Here is a 19881-nt window from a genome sequence, read left to right as displayed (position 1 = left end):
GGTAATCAGTTTCCTCATTGCTTTACATGGGAAGCTGTTGAATTCTGTGTCCGGTGATGAAAATAAATCAAGCCAGGCTTAAAACTGGAATGAAAGGTGTCATTATGCCACAAGGCTCCCCCCCCATCTAAATGAGCTTTAATCTCACCACAGTCCCACAAAGAGCAGCTGTCAGCCGGCCGGGAGTTACAAACGCAAAGAACCCAAAAGATGAAAGACGATACCTCTCAGTATTTATTCCACAATATTCATATTTCCTCTCTCTCTCGCACATCTGTTGGCTCGTTCAGGCTGGCTCAGGAGGCCAAGCTTGTGCAGCTCTGGGGGGCAGTTAGCAAGGAAATTCAGGCACACTGCACAGGGGACACAGCTGTCTCACTCTGGAAAAATTCAGCTCCTAGGATTTTGTAAACTGGATAAAACCTGTACAGCATATTGCTAGAGAAGGCAGTAGGCTCCTAAGTGACTCTGGGAGAGCTGCCCTGCAGGAGAGCTGTGGCCACTCGTCAAAAATATTTCCACACGCAGAATAAAATAATGCATTTGATGATGTCCAATATGATAAATTAACCCACGTTAGTTTTATTTCACTTTGAAGTTTCAGCGCTTTTAAGGTAAAGTGCATACCCATGGTGAAAAGGGGAATTAATGAATTGTGCTGCTAAGAGAGTGTTTTGTCACATGTAGAACCGATTAGATGCACAGAGGCTCAGCAGCACAGGCTAAAAGAGTCTTGTCTTTCATGAAAAAGTGGTCATTTTCAGGAGATCAGCCATAAACTGTTGTTATTCACACATCCATTTTTGTTCTCAAGACTCCACTCCACCATCCCTCTTGCAGTGGATCTGCAACATGACAAGCAAGGTATTGGTAAATACCTATTAAAAATGTACTCAGGTGAAACGTGTCTGCAAAGACTGAGCCACAGGGAGCTGGCAGCTCCAGACTTTCAGATGATTCACAGCAGGACCAAGCAGCCAGCTGGGCCCCCACCTTCTCATACAGCAGGCTTGAGTCACTGTCAGCAGCGTGACGGCTCTGCTGATAGTGTACTTTTCCTGCAAGCTCAAGAGTTCATGGGTTCATGCTCTGGTCACTTGGGTTTCACTTTCCAGCTGTGCAACCACTGCAGTGCACATTTTGAGATTCAGATTGATGATCCTATTGCCTTCCAGATATACCCTAAAAATGTATCCTGTTTGCATTACCCATTGCATTACATTGATGCAGGACCACGGCTCACAGAGCTGAGTAAGCCTGACTTCAGACAGGAGTCCTTGAACATTGAAACTGGAATCAAAACCCTGTCTGTAACTTATGGTCTTTTTATTTTGTCCCATTTCCTGATGTCTGAACTTACTCCGTTTCCTCTTTGAAAAGGAAACCACAGGTAGAGATCCTCTCTTGTACTCCTTCATTCTGCATGAGTGTGTTAACAAGCAACCAAAGAGCCTTCTGCTCCTGTCACACTCATGAATTACATACAGTGCCTTGCGAAAGTATTCAGCCCCCTTGAACTTTTCAACCTTTTGCCACATTTCAGGCTTCAAACATAAAGATATAAATTTTTTATTTTATGTGAAGAATCACCAACAAGTGGGACACAATTGTGAAGTGGAACGAAATCTATTGGATTTTTGAAACTTTTTTAACTAATAAAAAAATGAAAAGTGGGGCGTGCAAAATTATTCGGCCCCCTTGCGTTAATACTTTGTAGAGCCACCTTTTGCTGCGATTACAGCTGCAAGTCGCTTGGGGTATGTCTCTATCAGTTTTGCACATCGAGAGACTGAAATTCTTGCCCATTCTTCCTTGCAAAACAGCTCGAGCTCAGTGAGGTTGGATGGAGAGCGTTTGTGAACAGCAGTTTTCAGCTCTTTCCACAGATTCTCGATTGGATTCAGGTCTGGACTTTGACTTGGCCATTCAAACACCTGGATACGTTTATTTGTGAACCATTCCTTTGTAGATTTTGCTGTATCTTTGGGATCATTGTCTTGTTGGAAGATAAATCTCCGTCCCAGTTTCAGGTCTTTTGCAGACTCCAACAGGTTTTCATCCAGAATGGTCCTGTATTTGGCTGCATCCATCTTCCCCTCAATTTTAACCATCTTCCCTGTCCCTGCTGAAGAAAAGCAGGCCCAAACCATGATGCTGCCACCACCATGTTTGACAGTGGGGATGGTGTGTTGAGGGTGATGAGCTGTGTTGCTTTTACGCCAAACATATCGTTTTGCATTGTGGCCAAAAAGTTCGATTTTGGTTTCATCTGACCAGAGCACCTTCTTCCACATGTTTGGGGTGTCTCCCAGGTGGCTTGTGGCAAACTTTAGACGAGACTTTTTATGGATATCTTTGAGAAATGGCTTTCTTCTTGCCACTCTTCCATAAAGGCCAGATTTGTGCAGTGTAAGACTGATTGTTGTCCTATGGACAGACTCTCCCACCTCAGCTGTAGTTCTCTGCAGTTCATCCAGAGTGATCATGGGCCTCTTGGCTGCATCTCTGATCAGTCTTCTCCTTGTCTGAGCTGAAAGTTTAGAGGGACGGCCAGGTCTTGGTAGATTTGCAGTGGTCTGATACTCCTTCCATTTCAAGATGATCGCTTGCACAGTGCTCCTTGGGATGTTTGAAGCTTGGGAAATCTTTTTGTATCCAAATCCGGCTTTAAACTTCTCCACAACAGTATTACGGACCTGCCTGGTGTGTTCCTTGGTCTTCATGATGCTCTCTGCGCTTTCAACAGAACCTTGAGACTATCACAGAGCAGGTGCATTTATACAGAGACTTGATTACACACAGGTGGATTCTATTTATCACCATCAGTCATTTAGGACAACATTGGATCATTCAGAGATCCCCGCTGAACTTCTGGAGTGAGTTTGCTGCACTGAAAGTAAAGGGGCCGAATAATTTTGCACGCCCCACTTTTCATTTTTTTATTAGTTAAAAAAGTTTCAAAAATCCAATAGATTTCGTTCCACTTCACAATTGTGTCCCACTTGTTGGTGATTCTTCACATAAAATAAAAAATTTATATCTTTATGTTTGAAGCCTGAAATGTGGCAAAAGGTTGAAAAGTTCAAGGGGGCCGAATACTTTCGCAAGGCACTGTATCTCTGTCAGAAAAAAGCTTCCACTATGTTTTGTTTGCACTTCAGCAGGAAGCTTTGACCTTATAAAAACAGGAAAATGTGTGCAGTGGGATTTTGGAGTGTGAGGTATAGCATGTTCCTATAATATACCTTGAAGTCTAACAGTAAGCACGTGGACTAAGAACAGAACAGACGCTGTGTACTTTTCCAACAGGAAGGCCAGGAGCAGTTGAGCTAATGTTTGACCAGGCCTCACACAGCTCCTAAGGATTGGGGCAAATGGAGAGTCTGCATTAGAGCAATAATCTGTAGGAGTAATTGTCTTATAAAACGGGATGAAAGCAGCATGCTACACCCTTTTCATGCTACACAAACCCAGAGCCAGCTTTCATCCTGGCTCGGCAGTAATATCAGTCTTGCCTCATAGAGCAGGCCTCTCTTTATTAACCCCAGAGTAGGGTTGATCAAAATGCCACAAATTTCCAAGACTGAAGTCATTTCCACGTTTCCAGACTGCCAATTATTCACTTCTCTGGTGTTTTACTTTAATTAAAAAACAACAAACGTGTTTTAGGCGAGTTAGAAACAGCATGTCAGCACTTACATTTTCAGAACTTCTTGGAAGTAAAGAACCACACTCGGGCACTACAAAGGTAATTTAGCCCTAGTAAGTACCAAGTCAGGAGCTGAGAAGAGCAATTATGTAACTTCCCTAGCTGTGGAAATCGCAGGTCATTGATCATTAAAAAAGCACACTCTGTGTTAAATGGGCAGAATTGTTCTTGGATAGAGATATTAATTGTTTTAAATAAGAGATATGTGACTGCTGGCTCAACATTCTTGGGTTCTGTGCTCAATTTCAGATTGGAACACATCCTGCCTGTATTTTGTTTGTAGCATATTCCCCCCAATGTCCATGTGGGTTTCTCCCACCTCCCAGAGATTACCCGTCTCGGCTAAATTGTCCTCGTGTGTGTCCTGTGCAGCACCGGCGTCCTCTCCAGGCTACAGTCCCGCCTTGCATCCTGTGCTCCTAGGATAGACTCCAGGTTGCCATGATCCTTACAGGAATAAATGTCTTTCTGATGATGGATGGGAAAAAATACATGAACTGAAAAAATACTCTTACACTTGATACTGAAGGCACAACTTCCCCTTATTTAAAGCTGCTCAGTACTTTTTCACCCTAGACTTCCATACTGCCAAAATTTATTTATTTTTTGTTGCGATTTGTTCACCAGGTCCTGCTTGTAGCAGTGTTTTATGGCATCCTCCCATATTAACTTTAAAAAAGGGTCAGAACTTTTGAATCCTGCTGTCCAGACTGACTCCAAAGCAGCAAGTCACACGATGGGTCATTATCGGCTGCTCCTGGCAGTGACGCTCATGCTGTGATTACATTTAAGTCTTTCGGGTGGATGCTCACAAAAGCACAAAACAGTTCAATCTTTTTGCTATACTTCGTTTCTGGATTAAGACATCCTCAGATGGGATTTTAAAGATCTTTGCTCCATTTTCGTCCCCAATCCGTGATGTTTGGCATTCCGGCGGGTGCAGTGCAATTTGTTAACCAGGAAAGATGAAACCGATATCACAGTGGTGCTGTGGCTGAGAGCGCTCGACACTACAGTCTGTTGCATTTCCATATCATTTAGGAGAGGCTTTGGTTCTTAAATAGGGTGATGCTACATTTTGAAAAAATTAAAGTCATCTTCAAAAAAATAAATTTCTTTACAGTTTGATTCAAGTCATGTGCATTCTTCAGGCTCATGATGGGCTTGGGAATGAATATAAGCTTTCAGCTGCATCCAACTGAGGCTTTCTTTGATTCACTTAAATATATGAAGAACTGGAGAGAAAAGAGGCGTTTTGTTTTCATCCCAAGACTTGGGTTTAAAATGTCATGAAATAAAAAATCCTGTTGTTAGCTGCTGGCCCGGCGCTGTTGCTACAGAGTTCATCACCTTCAACTGGCCTGCTAGTCCAGTAACAGGAAAAGGATGCTTTTGTTTTGTCTGTGATCGTAAAGCAGAGCTGGTGTGTGTTGTTTCCTGCACATTCTGTTCCACCTTGTCTGCGCGTAAAAATTATCATTTCATTTTTGAGGATCGAGCACTCCAGGCCACTTCTTCTGTCCACTCTGTAGCTCCTGCTTGAGGAAAGATTATGTTTATTGTTGCTGTAACTACACACCCTTCCTGTTTTCAAATGTACCGTGGTAAAAAATCTGCCCCTTTGCTGTGATTTAAGATTGCCACCCAGTTTACAAAGCCAGCCAGAACCACAGGGCATGCAGCGATGCCCATGGCACAGTGGTGGATTTAACTAAGCGCCACCCATTATTTGTGTGCTGAGTGACAGCTGGAGCCTGAAGTGCTGCAATATGATCTGTCGTGCTGCGCCGAGCTGTCTGGGAGAGTGAGCGAGCAAGAATCCTGAAGCTGCCAGCTCTGTATTAAGAGAAAAAACGAGTAGAGCTTTGCACATCTATCCCCAGGAGAGTAGCCGCACTGCCTGTGCTGAGTGAGACTGCGGGCCACCTGTCTCCCACTCTCTCTGTCACTCTCTCTTTCCTTCGTCTCTCTCTCTTTCCATCTTCCATGCTCACTGCCCCCCCCCCCCCATTTTCTCTTTTTCTTCCTCTCCTTCCCTCTCTCCACCAGCGAGTTTCATTAGTCATAGGTAACCTGATCAGGGACGGGCACTGAAGGGAGAGCCTTGCTTGTGCCAGGGCCCCTTCCCCAGGATAAATACAGCCATTCATGCTGTTAATTAGACGTTCAGCACAGTGCATGAAGAGCTGTGAGATGAAATATAATGGGATCCTGACTAGCACCGAGCCTGATTTGCTCAGGGCCCAGAACTTTTGGGTAAGATTACATGGCGCCCATGGCCTGTGCACACCACTGTGACATTAGAACCTTAATTGGGTCTCCTTGTGTTTTGGATGGATTTGTTTGGTGGTCTTGTACTTCTCAAGTTCCTCTTGGGGTCTCCAAGCATGGGTTATCTGTGGATTTGCTGCTCCATATCACTTGTGATCTTGATGTGAATGTTGTCTCTTTGTAACCCTGCACTGTTCTCCACTCATAGAGGAGAGAGGGATGTTCTGCTCTCTTCTGGGTGGGCTGGATGATCATATGTGTTTACAGCTTGCCTGTTTACCACTTACAAACACCTTCAGCTCTGTCTTCAGTGATAGGATCTGCTCTGTGGAAGCAAAGTGGCCTGAGCTACTTACCAGACAAAAAGCACCAGGATCGTGTCCCTACAGGGTCAGAAGTGAAGTGTGTGGTGACTTGGCAGTCAATTGAAGTCCTGCAGTTGAGCCCCAAGACAACAACAAAACAAGTTGATTGTTCTTTTATCTTATAATGAAATTCACCGCTGCCCCACTTGTAACTGGAGCTCAAAAGTAGTTCATCTTCTCATTAATACCTTATGTATATGATCAAGTGCAGCTCGACAGATCTTTATGCCAAAATTATTTCTTCACCTTGCTTTTTTAGAAAGCATTGTTTTGCTCTAGTCATAACTCCTGACATTAACATTAACAAGACATTATGTCACAGTCCTGCATGCCAGGAATCTTATTACAGCTTGGGTTCGGTACTCACTGCATTAATCACACTGAATGTTTTCCTCAGGTTTGTAAGAGGTAAAGTAAAGGGATCACTTAACCCCCTTGAGGTCTCCTAATAATAAGAAACCTAGCCTTTCACAAAAACACAAAACACATTTGTAAAAAGGAAATAAAGGCTAGTTTTTCCCCTCTAACAGTACAATCATATGTGATAGGATGAGTAATTCTTTACCTTTAAGTTTTTAGAGCACATTTACAGCTGCTTTCTGTGCAGTGTTGTCTGTTCCTCAGCGGATAGGTGCAGCCCTGCCAGTGTCTTACTGTGCCTGAAAGGTAACAAATATCTTGTCACGGCACATGAAGTCCTACTTCAACATTGACCACACTGCTGAATGATACTGAAGCGGTTCTCCATCAAGCACACATTGTCTGATCCTACAGGCCAGTGCAGTATTGGGGCATGGCTAGGCAGGTTTGTGGTGTAGTATTCAGGCCTGGAATTAAGACTCCCACCGCAAAGCAGTTTGAACCCTAAGCAGCAGGCTCTATCTCTGTTGAAATGTTAATGTACTGGTAACATAATGCAGACTATGTCTTTTGTACTCATAAATACCTATATTCATCCAATTTGTTTTACTCTAGTCCTCATAATGTCTATGCCTGGATTATCCATGGAGCTGCTCTCTAAGAACTTGCTTCTTGGTATCCTCCATACTTTCCCACTCCCTGACAGCTGGCAGTAGCCAGACGTATTGTCTGGGCTGGATATAAGTCAGGAGGTCTGGCCAGAATGTGCTGTAAGAGTATCCCTGTTTGTGCAGCAGGAGGCAGGTGCTGCCCCCTCTGAGGTGGTCTGTTAGCCAGGTGCCAGTGTTTGTAAACACAGGCCCGACTTTGCACCAAGAGCAGCTCTGCGGTCTTGCTCAGTGACAGTGTCAGTTTGAAGGAGCTATTTCGGATGATTCAGTGCCAATCTTCTGGCAGTCTCTGAGAGATCATATCAGCAAAAGTAAAACTGTTGCAAGGCAGATCAGTCCATTTCTGATTTTGTATGCTCTTGTTTATACAGTATGCCATCGCCAAGCACTGTGTATGTCAAGCGTCATTACTTCACATGTATGGTTTGTAAAATAGGCTATGACTCATTAATCTTGTGATCAAACTTGTGCAGGTAGTGTCTTACTTGCTCTTTCACTGAACAAAACACTGAAACAGATTGTATTTTTGAGTGTGATCTGCTATTACGTATGGTTTAAAACAATCAAAAGAACTCATTTGGGTGTAATATTTAACTTTAATGTGTTGTAAGTGTTCAGTATATGCCTGCACAATAGTAATTAAAATTGACAGTGCCCTACAGAATTTCCACCCCAGGCTCTAGATTCAATGTGTGCATTTTACGCAAAGAATATTTGCCAAAATAGTTGTACAATTAAAGATTTGATTTTTATTTCTCACATGTCGTTGCTTGACCTTAACATACTGGGGCATCGTTTAAAGTGACTGTAACATTTCTAATCACCCAAATTGCAAATAATTCTTCAACAAAGCCTTGCCTATAGTATCAGATTACGACGGTAAGACAGGGAACCCACTGTTGCATTTCCTATAGTGTTGCTTGTTCAATGCAAAGACCTGTCACCATCCGTTTCAGACCTGTGCAGGTAGGTTTTTTTTTATCCCTTATTGTTTCATAAAATTATTTTTTTTTAAATGAAACGGGTTTGTTTTTAAACCAGTCCCAAGTAAAGTTCAAATACCTTTACCAGCCAGAGCCAACCTTCCAACTGCGAAATAGCCTGCCCTTATCAGGTTGTGCTAATACAACCGCTTAAGGGTTGATAGTGAGGTTTGGTTAACTGTGTTTGATACTAGGGAGATAAGGGTGAAGATAGATAAAGAGCTGTACGGTGTTATTCAACAGGAGTTCTATGTTGTTAATGCAGACATTTTCAAGGACCAGTTAGCTACATGACAAGGGGGAGTTAAGTGTATTTTTTTCATCATAGAGATGAAAGCATAGTTCAATGGATGCCAAGCACAGAAGAATTTGATAGATAATTTTCTCTGAGCCCACTTAAAATAGCAACAAAGCATTCTCACACTCACTAATCGGAGGTGACTGCACAAAATGGGCTCTGCACAAGAAAGGCACTGAAGCTTACAGAGTAGTCATTGAAAGGAAAAAAACTGATAGAAAAACACATTTGTGTTTGAAGCAAGTACCACCATCGTGTTAGAATCAAAAGAACAGGCAGAATCAGGTTAACGGGTTTGCAACGGGTTAAACTCTGCTGTTTCACACTTCACACAATTTAACATAGGGACATATTCCTGTTTTAGGGAAATTTATCTACCCGACAAACTGCAATTAAGCATCACTTTGTAAACAGTAGTTAAGAAGAGAATCACAAAACTATCCAAAATCTGTTTTTATAATGATATAACAGACTTTGTTCCTGAAACACTCTCCTTTCCTACGACAAAAATCAACACAGTAAAGGGATAGATTGTGAGATCAGTCTTCCGTGATGCAAACTGAAAGAGACTCTTTTGGAGCATTCATGATTGTTTTTGGTTTTGAAACATAAGGAGTTTATTTTTCATTTTTCAAAACATCGTTAAAACTTTTTTTGTGTGAATAAGACCCAAAACCTCTAATCTTATCCTCTGGCATTTTCTTCATTAAAAATGAGAGTGATGGATTTCCATTGCTTGAGCCCAGTGATTTCCACCCCTGGCTCCAGATCCAGTTACCCCAACAATGAGTGGTGTCAGCACGGTCTGTCTGATGCTCAGACTCTCATGCCTGTTACTTCACGAGAGAGAATCGCTTCTTGATTTCCGCTGGTTTGAGTTTGGGACATGTCACTAGTCATCAATGACTGAGGTTCCACAAGTGGCAGAGATACACCAGGTATATGTGGGTATTAGTCTGTGGGTCTGTGGGTATTAGAAGTGGGTCCTCTGCACTTTCGGAGAACCTGAGAACCTGAGAGCTGAGAGCTTGCAGAGGCATAAGCGGGAGAAGTGTTGCTTCTCTCTTTAACACCAGCTTTCCTGCAAGGCACCGTGGAGCTCCTAGCATATCAAAAGATGAGTGCATTCGGAAGGAGAGCACTTCAGAGATGGTCTGCCAGTCCTCATTCTCCCCGTGTAGGTACAGGCATTGTTGCTGAAAAAGAGTCTTAATCAGTGGGCGATTCCAAACTGTGTTGGTGCGTAATAAAGTGAAAACAGAGGCGTGTGTCATGGATCTGTCCTGTGCATTTAGAAAGCTGTGGTGTCTGCGAACACCGTCATGATATTGTTTTACTTTCCAGCACAGTTGTAATTTAGTACCCATTCTAATACACTGGATAAACCAGGACTCAGGGGGAGCTGCCTGTTAGATGTCCCATTAATCAGTGGGGCGCGGGCTGTTTTGTAGCTTTTGCAGCACGTGTAAGTAGCAGCCTAGCACACCCGTAGGGAATGACTGCCTTCTGCTGACATGCCTCCTTGCCCTGGCTGGGCGTGATGAAAACCCCAAGCGCGGCCATGAATCATCTCCGATTTGTTCAACTGTCCAGGCACATCCTCCTGCCTTGCTGCTTGTCTGCTGGTGTGAGAGATATTCTATTGATATTTCCATTGGCAAAAAAAAGCCTTCTTGACAAGGTTGAAGTGCAGACGGACTGGGACTTCAAGGTCCCTCCTTCGGTTGATGTGTACCAGAAACTGTGGGCATAGTCACCATCCGAAACAGTGTAGTATGACAGAAACAAACACATAATTCAGTCCAGGACTTCTCTTTATTACTTGGGATCTGCATTGCTTTTGTGTTTAAACATGATTGCATTAATGCCTTAAATGGGATTTATCTGTGGAAAGTTAAGTTTGGTGGTTTAAGGTAATGTGTGCATTTTATTGTAAGTCAAGGAATCTGATCAAGAAATTGATACTGTAACTCCTCTGATACTTGTCGAAATTGTGCCATTGCTCCCCAGACAAGAGAGCAGCACGGGGATGGGTTATTGAGAGGATGGGGTAGAGGGCTGGAGACCAGGATCAGGTAACTGGATGTTGTCGGACTCTTGTGACTCTTGTGACTGAAACCTAATACACTGTTTTTTTTCTTCCTGTTGTATTGTGATTTGCATCACCTAGTAACAGGACAAAGGGCCAGGTGTTAACTGGTTTCTGTTGCTCTCAGAAACAGTCTGTCATTGCTCTGTTTTTCTGCCAGAATAAAGGTCGAACACTGAGTTTGAACCTAGCCTGCACTCCTTTACGCCCCCACCTTCTTCTCTTTCTGGTGATATTTATTCATATCATAGAAGCAGCTCCTGAAATCATCAGTCTGTGACCTTTGAAACTGCCAGCTAAAATCAACTTGCTCACACCCTAGTGTAAGAGTGTCCTCTTCATCATCCCTGTGTGCTTATACAGCTTCCCTGCGGTCTTGGCCTCCTTTCCAGGGATTCTCATGCAGGATGCTATGCTTTAGCAATCACCTCAGGTAAAAAAAAAACAAATAAAACAAGTGAATGGCGCACTCTGGAGAAAATGGCTGTCAGTTTCTGTGCCTCCTGTAGTAGTATGTCCTGTTCTCCTTCACAATGATTGAAATCTGTCACACCACACCAGCTTTTTGCAATGACAGCATTGTTAGAACTTTCTATCCTAATCTTGTCATATCTCAGAAGAAAAATGCCGGGATTGGTTAGGGTTGGTACAGGAGACAGGAAGAAAATTCAGGCTGCTGCTGCAAGTGGTCTTGGTGGACCACTAAGTAGCCTGTATTTTCTATCCAATGGGACAGTGTGTTGTAAGTGTTGCAGACTCGTAAGTGTTGGAGGGTATTAACCATGTTGTTCTGACTAAATTCCACTCTGCCCTTGCACTATCTGGCCTATGTAATGTTCCCCCTTAACCCAGCTGGTGAAGAGGTTTGTCACTCCTCCCTATGATGTGCTGTGTAGTTGAATCTGCTGGTACAGAACAGCTGCCACGCTTCACTCAAGTGGGTGCTGCTCTTCATCTCTTTGAGATGCTTTGGAATCAAAATATTATATAAATGAAATTTATACAAATTCTTATTGATACTGCAACTCTGTATTAGTATTTTTAGCCATTAAATTCAAACGTGTTATCCTTGGAATTTGGCTGAATGGGACCTTTGATCAATTTGCTACTAACTACCGAATGAGCTAGATGGTTTTGTCTCTTCACTACATGCTCATGTGACGTAAATAATACAGAATAATTGACTTATACACGAACGAGCATGAGTGTGTTTGCTTTAGAACAGTTCTTGGATTCGCGGCCTGTTTTTGTGTCAAGGCAGTGTGGATGCCAGTAATTTATCATTAGCCCCTGCATAGACGAAGCCAGACATTAGTTAACATTAGTTTCCTTGACATTAAAAAAATCAGCAGGGGCCAAAAGTTTTATTATTCTTTTTTACTCCAAAAGAAACTAAATAAAACTGAAATCCCTTCCCATGAAAAAAGCATTCTCCCTCTTAGCCTCTACATATTAGTTAAAGTTAAAGCTAATTAGCTGGAGTCCAAATGGCTGGAGAAAACTGTGCAAGAACCTTTAACTGTTGTTTTACTATAAGAGAGCATTCGTTCTCTGGCCTGTTTTAATGTGTAAATTGAAATGGTTAAAAATTATAAAACAAAAACCCTAAAGCAATGCAGACCCCTTCCTCCAAAGGAAAGCAGCGATGAAAAGAAATACTGTAGGAATGTGGAGAAATGTAAGCCGTGTTTCCCTGGGGTCTAAGCGCAGTTGAGCTGTGGCATTCTGGAAAACATAGCAAGCAATTGGAGAAATGATGACTGAAGTACGGAAATGCGATCCCCTTGCAGGGCAGCCGTTTTAGAGAGAAACCTGCCTCGCCAAAACAAACTTCTGTAAATACAGAGCGCACCGAGAGTCTGGACACATCGCTGCATTGGAAAAACACTCTGGATCTTTTCTCGGGGCTTCGCTGAGGCCAGGCAAGGGCAGTATCAATTCTTCATCTTCATATCTGATACACCGCACTCACAAATCACAGACATTGGCTGTTACACAAACACTACACAGCCAGGAACAAGGATTCCATCAAAGAAACTTTTTTTTTGAGCATCATCATGATTATAAATTACACTTGGTGCTGAAGGATTTACTTCTGATATATTTCTGATTTTTATTATAAGTATAATTTATATTTTTTCATCTTTCACACTTATTTGAATTACAGCCTTTAATATGTGTTAGATATTTTGTGCGAGTTTATATGAAGCCAGGAATGTAGTATGTTCGTGCCGGGTGAGCAGCCGGACTGATGGAGCGATACCATACTAGTGGGAGTTCCATGTGTTTACGGGCACTTTAATTCTTCATGTCTCCCCTCCCCACTCTCCTTTCAAGTCTTAACTGCCCGGATTACAATTTCAACGCAAGCATTTCTACTGTACTTTCAATTAATCATCAGGGCGTCCAGAAACCCATCTGCTCTAGTCTCCCAGTTAAATAAACACTGCCAGTGCGTTTGTTTGTGGGAGATAAACAGGCCGATGCCCAGCTCCTCTCATTTCGGCCTACACAAGGGCTATTAACGACAGTTATAAATCTCGGTATTGACAGATCCCCAACGGGACAGGTTCACATGCGCCTGAGAAGCTGTCTCAGTTTGCTGTGTTTTGCCAGGCCAAAAGAAAAACGCTGCCCATCTCTTATTCCCGGTTGTGAGGGCAGTAAACAGTCTTTAGTAGTTTAGCAGCTGCTTCATATATTTGACAAGTACTGCTTATTCGAGAGCACAGGGATTAGAAACTCGGCTCCATCTGAAGGACTGCTTGCAGTGCGTGTGAAGGGAACATTTGAAATAATTACAGTTTCTTTCTAATAATACTAATCTGGAAACACTTTCAATAAAGTAGTCTTTAAATAAGTCTGATCATTTGAACATTTTGTACAATGTTGGATTTAAAATAATTTAGATTTTCAAGACATTTGCAAATAATTTCAGCGTTGAGAGAGAAAGCGGTGTCCTCCCTGGAATCTTTCTGTGTTTTTTTCTCTATGAAATATCAGGGGGGAAACGTCAGTAACCTTTCAGAGTATCCCATGGTACTTACAAACATTTGCTGCAGTATTATCACAGAGTATTAGCACGAAACTAGTAACACATGCTGACAAGCGGTAAACCCTCAGAAAGGCAAACCAATAAAGCAAAGTAAATTAGTGCAAAATGCAGTGGAACAATGTGCTAAAACCGTGAGACCATTTTAAATATACCATGGTTTACCTTCAGAACAGGCAGCTGAGATTTGAACAGGAGCATGTTCAATGACTTCACTTTCGAGAGAGATGGAAGGAGCTGTGTGGAAGCCTTTTGTTGGAGGAACCTGGCCCTCATTTCTAACAGCAGGGCAAAGACAGATTGAGGAGGACAGCTGAGCTCAGCCTGGGTCCCTAGGGAGACTGCCTCGCACGGGGTCGGTAACCCTACCAGGAGAGAGAAGAGGAGCAGCAGCTTGGTCCGGGGGCTGTTTTTCCAAGATGTTCAGCAGCCATTGAAATTCTTTGCTGCCACATCCTCCACTGAGAGTTTCCTCTCTCCTAGAGCATGCATGTGTGTATGAAAGCTTGCCAGCACCTTAATTCCCCCCTTTGGCTAGGCAGACTGGAATACTGCTTATTTAAGGGCCCAGAGAGAGGAGGGATTTAAATACCCATTCTGCTCAACCCCTGACGACAAACTGCACGATCAGTGAGCCAAGGAATAGCTGGGGGACAGAGGGAGATTAGGATGATCTCTTCCATGGTGCACTGGCATTCTTGCACAGTGCTGTCTCTGAGTGGGGAGACAGGGGTCACAGTGAATGTACATATTTTTAAGAGATAATGAAGCCATGTTTCCTGGATAGGTCTAGCTACTATGCTTCAGTGATACTTTCAGGGCAGTGTTTGACCATCCCAAAAGAGAGCCTGGCCATATTACAGTGAACACCCTCGTTCCTTCTTTCCACATACTGTAAGTGATTGTTTTTTACATTTCACAGCAGTTCTTGTATAGCTGGCACTGTATGCCAGCTGCCTTCTCCTGACCCTGCACTATTCACAATATCAAACTGTTTTGGCATCTGCTTTAGTGTCCTGCTGCAGTCAAGACTGCTCATTTTAAAAGGGCAGGGCACTGTACAGTACAGGGAGCCAAGGCTTCCCCATCATGGTGATTTACACTTTAACAGGAAGCAGATAAAAATCCCTGTTGTGCCACATCTCCTGTAATAAAGCCACAGCCCTGCAGGGCAGTTACTGATTGACAGAGTGTGAGAGGTGCTGGGAGCAGGGAAGCAGCGAACCAGGGTACGGTGCTCTTTTAAATACTGGGCGATGTGATTGACTGCAGCAGGAGGACTTGGGGGCTGTGGGGTTTCAACTGGCATTCCTGATGTAGAGCTCTCCTCCAGTAACTAGCAGAGTATTCCTTTGCCGCGGTACGTTATGAAACTATCATACATGCAGACCCCAGATTTATACTGTCGTCTCCCGGGCAGCTGTCTAGCTCACACAGCTCAGACAAAGTGTGCTCAAACCCACTGTGCCAAAAGGCCAGTCTCTCGGCACAGGAGGCTGAAACTCTCTGCACCCTAATGGGAGTAACATCACCCTGACAGTTTTGTGTAACACTGTGAGACCTGTTCCACATTGGGTGCTGTTTGTTTAAACCCAATAAAAAATATGGTAGACCGCAGGAAAGCATTGTGAAAGCAGTGGGAACAGTATAGGAAAAATTAGTAAAACTGGAAAATTTGATAAGCCTAGCTTTTGGTGGTAAAAGATTGACCAAATTTTGACCAATTTATTTTTGAACTTCTTCTGACTTACTGTGGGATTAACTGAAGCCTGAAGACTTTTGTCCTGCCCAAAGCAGTGAGAGGGTATTCAGAGTCACCATGACACTCAAAGGTGAAATTGATTAAGCTAGACCAATTTCTAATCCATTACACTGGGCTGTTTGTTTTCGGCACTAAAAATACCGCTGCCCTTCAGGGCTATTTCCACAGGTTCTGCATCCTGAAGTCTGCCGTGTTGCTTCCTGTTCAGCACTTCCACGGCAACCTTACTGGCAGTTGTCAATTTGAATGCCGGAAAAAAATTAATTGGCTTGAAACAGTATTTTGACAGAACCGTGTTATTGAAGCAATATGTGATTTGTTTTCTCAAACTACAGTATTAGGGCAACATTCTTATTTAATAACAGCAGTATATGGAATACCTTGTACTTCTTGCTTGAGCATTGCTTACATACCATGTTCTTTGTTCTTTATACCAAAAACATTATCCTTATGAGTGGTGACACAGAATTCGTGGATTGGCTGGGTTTTGAATTCAGCAAGGGGTTTCCTCAACTTGCCACAATGCATATAATTTGCATCTCACAATTTAAAGAAAAACAATATCTTAGGTGTGTGGAGCAGCAGTAGAGGCAAAATAGAACAAGTGCTGCTTTTGTTTTTTTTTCTAGCCGTTGGATTGCCTCTAGATCCTTTGCTTGTAGGTAAGGACTTATTTTGACGCACATTACCGTGTTTAGATATGTTGAACAACATTAACATACTAAGTGAAAAGTATCGGATCTAGAGGGAGTGTACTTTTCTTTTGAGGTGTTTGAAAGAAATGGCACTTCTAATATAGTGATCTATTAAATAATAATTTGAAGGTCTACGCAGGTGTTTAAATTAACGTGAATCCTTTTATACCACACCATTCTATTCTTTGAAATAAACATTCATTCACATCTGTCACCTCTCATCAGGGTTATAAAACTGGACTTCTCTTTCTGCTGCTACTATAAGTAATCCAACCCCTAGAATTGCAATTGCACAATGGTGTTCTGGCACATACAGTATTTCTGCTGTAGTTAGCCCTGATCTCTTTGGGAAAAAATGGCCTCCTGCGATCTGTAAAGAACCATATGCAAAGGTCAGTTCTAGTGCTGCATATTCTAGCAGATTAAAAGAAAAACATTCAGAAGTCAATCTGCTGGCTAGAGACACGGCCCTGCAGCCGTTCCTGTGGCTGTGTGTAGCTCTGACTGCCTTAAGGACTGCAGAGTGGAGCTTTACGCCTGCTTATACACATTTTACTTGCTGTGGTTTTTGATAGTTTCTATTATGCTTTGCCACATCTATCTATAATTTAATATGCTTTCACCATGGATTTATTACTCTTTTCTATAAAAAGCGTAAACTGTCCCCCTTTTATAACCATTGACTTGGAAAGCACACCCTAAAAGAACAATTACGTAAGCCCACACCTCACCTTACTGCGGAGGTCTGGCAGTAGATTTCGCAGGTGAATTGAGATTTAAAGCTTCAAAGTGGGCAGGTAAAAAAAGATTAGCGGTGGCTTCATTCATCTCCTAGTCTGCAAGCTGGTAGAGTCCCTGCCCAGTGCTCCTCAGTCACTGTGGCTCCATTCAACGTCTCCACCCCCAGCTGGTCCATAATGACCCCACAGTTAAAGGAACCTAATGAGAGATGGCAGACAGGCACTTTCAGTGCCTTCCTAATTAAGAGGTAGCACCACAATTTGGAAGCAGACAAAAGACAAATTTTCCATCTTTCTGTGTGCTTACTCACGAGAGGGCTTAGAGAGGCCATGCATGTCAAAGCGATGGGCTGTAATGAGCGTTTTATTGCTGGGGAATACTGAGCGCAGTTAGAGATCTTGACCAGGGTCAGCCCTGGGCTTTTCAGATCAGAGCAGATGCAAAGTGAACATGACTTTTAGCCTTCCAGGAGCCTCCTCTCCACTGTGCCCCCCTCCCCTTGGTGCTGTGTACCGAGCAGCAGGGTGTGGGTCACATTGTGTCCAGCCGCCAGGGCACAGCAGGCCCCCGTCTCTTCAAGAGTGTGCAGCATCGCTGCACTCCACTGGCACAGTCACCCCACTCTCCTTCTGACTCTGACAGACTGCCCCGCTTCAGCTGCACTCACTGGAGATCAGTCTGTTTATGAGCCACCATTACTTTAGGATCATTAGGGATTGATTAGCAATCACATGCAAGGTCATTGAGGTGTTTGTAGGCACTAAGCTGTTACATGTCCCTGGTGTTTGAAACAGGAGGCTAAGGAATTTGCATGAGAAAATACCGCCCTAAATTTAACATAAGATTCCACTGACAGCCTGGAATCAGCACAGCAGACACATTGTGGTCTATACCAAGAACTGACTGTGAGCAAGCTGTAGAAAACCTGGAGTAGGTGCAAAGTTTTGAGATTTTGGCAGGCATCTGTAACAGCAGTAACTTATTTCAGTAATAGTCTATTTAATATATCCACAGGTTCTTCATAAACCCTAGTGCATGAACATATGCTATCACTTTCTGGATTGGAACACTTCCAGGAAGTTTTAAGGCTTCCTGGGTCATTGCATTGAGCAGCCCTTCCCTTGCCACAGTGTGCATCAGTCCTGTCACCGTGATGGGATTCTACCCTACACTGGGCCTTCCAGCTATCTCCAGTTGTTACTCTCACTCTCGGTAATAATGGTTCAGCAGATGTGGTCCAAAACCTGCTTATCACCTCACATCTTGCTTAACAAACTTTCCTATATCGAAAGGCAGTTTGCAGTATGTCAGAAATTTTCATTACTCTGTTGAACGCATGTAGGGGAATAAAGACAGTAATAATCTCATACACACTGAATAACTGCCTAAAGGGAGTGGTTGTTCATGAGGGCATCACATTGTATTTGAGGCAAGCAGAAAGTTAAGTTGTTTTGTAACTTACTTACCTCTATAAAGATATGTCAATAAAGGATGCAAAACTCATAGCTGGCCTTGAGATGTTGACCACACCCACTTACCTTTTTTTTTTTAGCAGGCAAACAGGTAAGTCTTATCAAAGATTACTTCTGTAAATTTGCATTGTTATATCTGTTTTTCTTGCTTTAACTGAGCAGGGAAGCAAGCTTTTTGCTTTGCCACAATTTCTATTCATTTGGATCATGAATTCCTTGCTTTATCGCATTTACTGTATTTTTATAGTACATCTGTCAGGAAGGAGAAGTGCCTCACTCTTCCCCATGTTTGCTGAAATACGTAGCTGGAAAGGACTGCTGTCAGCATGGCAGCAAATGCTCTAGCTAAGACAGAGGAAGCGACTGATCCTGCCTGGAGTTAAGCCTCTCAAAGCAAAATGCTCTCCATTCCTGCATGCTCAGCTGGCTCCTCCTAATAATAGCTGCCGAGTGTGATCAGTCCGTGTCTTTCCCATGTGCCATGTTGCTGCCTGACCTGGACTGTTACCAAAGCAACACAACACAGGAGTCAGACACATGTCACGACACCTGGTGAAGAAACGAGGGTGAGCGATCCATGGGGTAACCGCCAGAATGACCCTCTCCTATTCTCAGGCACATTGGCCACACTAGGCCTGTATGCCTGTGTCCTGAAACGTGCTTGTTGTTCTCTGTATAGTTTTGTCATTCTCAAATGTCCTTGTTTGAGCAATTTATTTCTGAAGTTGTGATCTTATTTGTTTTGCATTACATATGCAATCATGTCTTGGCCTCTTTTGCCTCCCACTGTTAGAAGGAACGAAAATGGAATGGTTTGATTTTTATTTGGTTTGGCCAAGAAGACTAATCAAGACGAGACTAATTAGACATATTAGACAATATTGCACCTGATCTCTCACAGCTCCCAGCAAGGTGGCTTTTGAGTCTCAGAATAATGCCATGAGGCTGAAATTGCAGCACTGTCTTGGTTTGAACTCATGGAAGTCAAACCTACCCTTGGCAGCGATCGCTGCAAGCTCAGAGGCTATGCTGAGAGCCTCTGTCGGGACTGGAGCTCAGAGTCAAGGGCGGATATTATGCACCGGGGCTCTTTCCTGAGGTGTAAAATGTTGCAGGTCAGGAGGTGGTTGTGTGCAGAACCCAAGACCCCTCTGATTTCTCCCCAGCTGGAGGCGTTGAAAGGCTTGAATACGATTTCCAGCTACTGTAAAGCCAGGTCTTATAATTAATGTACCAGAGTGCCTCCAGTGGGCTGCAAATGATTTTAAATTTTAGGAAGACGTCTTCTTAATTAGAGGCAGTCTGCCTAAGACTCTGTAAGAATTTCCATTACAAAAGCAAGACTGTCTTTGCTGCAGCACCGACATTTGAAAGCAAGATATGCAGTCCCTGTGAGGTTATTTAAGTGAATTT

The 19881-nt window shown here is 43.1% G+C and overlaps 1 protein-coding gene and 1 long non-coding RNA gene across 8 annotated transcripts in view; one reads left to right on the top strand and one right to left on the bottom strand.

Annotated features, from left to right (window-relative positions):
* Positions 1-19881, top strand: part of atp8a2 (ATPase phospholipid transporting 8A2) — a 117502-nt gene that overhangs the window by 40999 nt on the left and 56622 nt on the right. The window lies entirely within an intron of this gene.
* Positions 212-14342, bottom strand: LOC148657973 (uncharacterized). Of its 2 annotated transcripts, none has more exons than XR_015940009.1 (4): positions 13964-14342; positions 6911-7004; positions 6337-6413; positions 212-845 (listed from the first exon to the last, which is right to left on the bottom strand). It is a non-coding gene; the product is annotated as an uncharacterized LOC148657973 (long non-coding RNA). The 2 variants fall into 2 exon arrangements; XR_015940010.1 differs by lacking the exon at positions 212-845 and adding an exon at positions 4225-5244.

This window comes from Lepisosteus platostomus, chromosome 7 (genome assembly GCF_059453375.1).
Source record: "Lepisosteus platostomus isolate fLepPlt1 chromosome 7, fLepPlt1.hap1, whole genome shotgun sequence".
NCBI classification, from domain to species: Eukaryota; Metazoa; Chordata; class Actinopteri; order Semionotiformes; family Lepisosteidae; genus Lepisosteus; species Lepisosteus platostomus.
The sequence above is the reverse complement of the archived record's forward strand: the minus strand, read 5'-3'. Positions and strand labels throughout refer to the sequence as shown.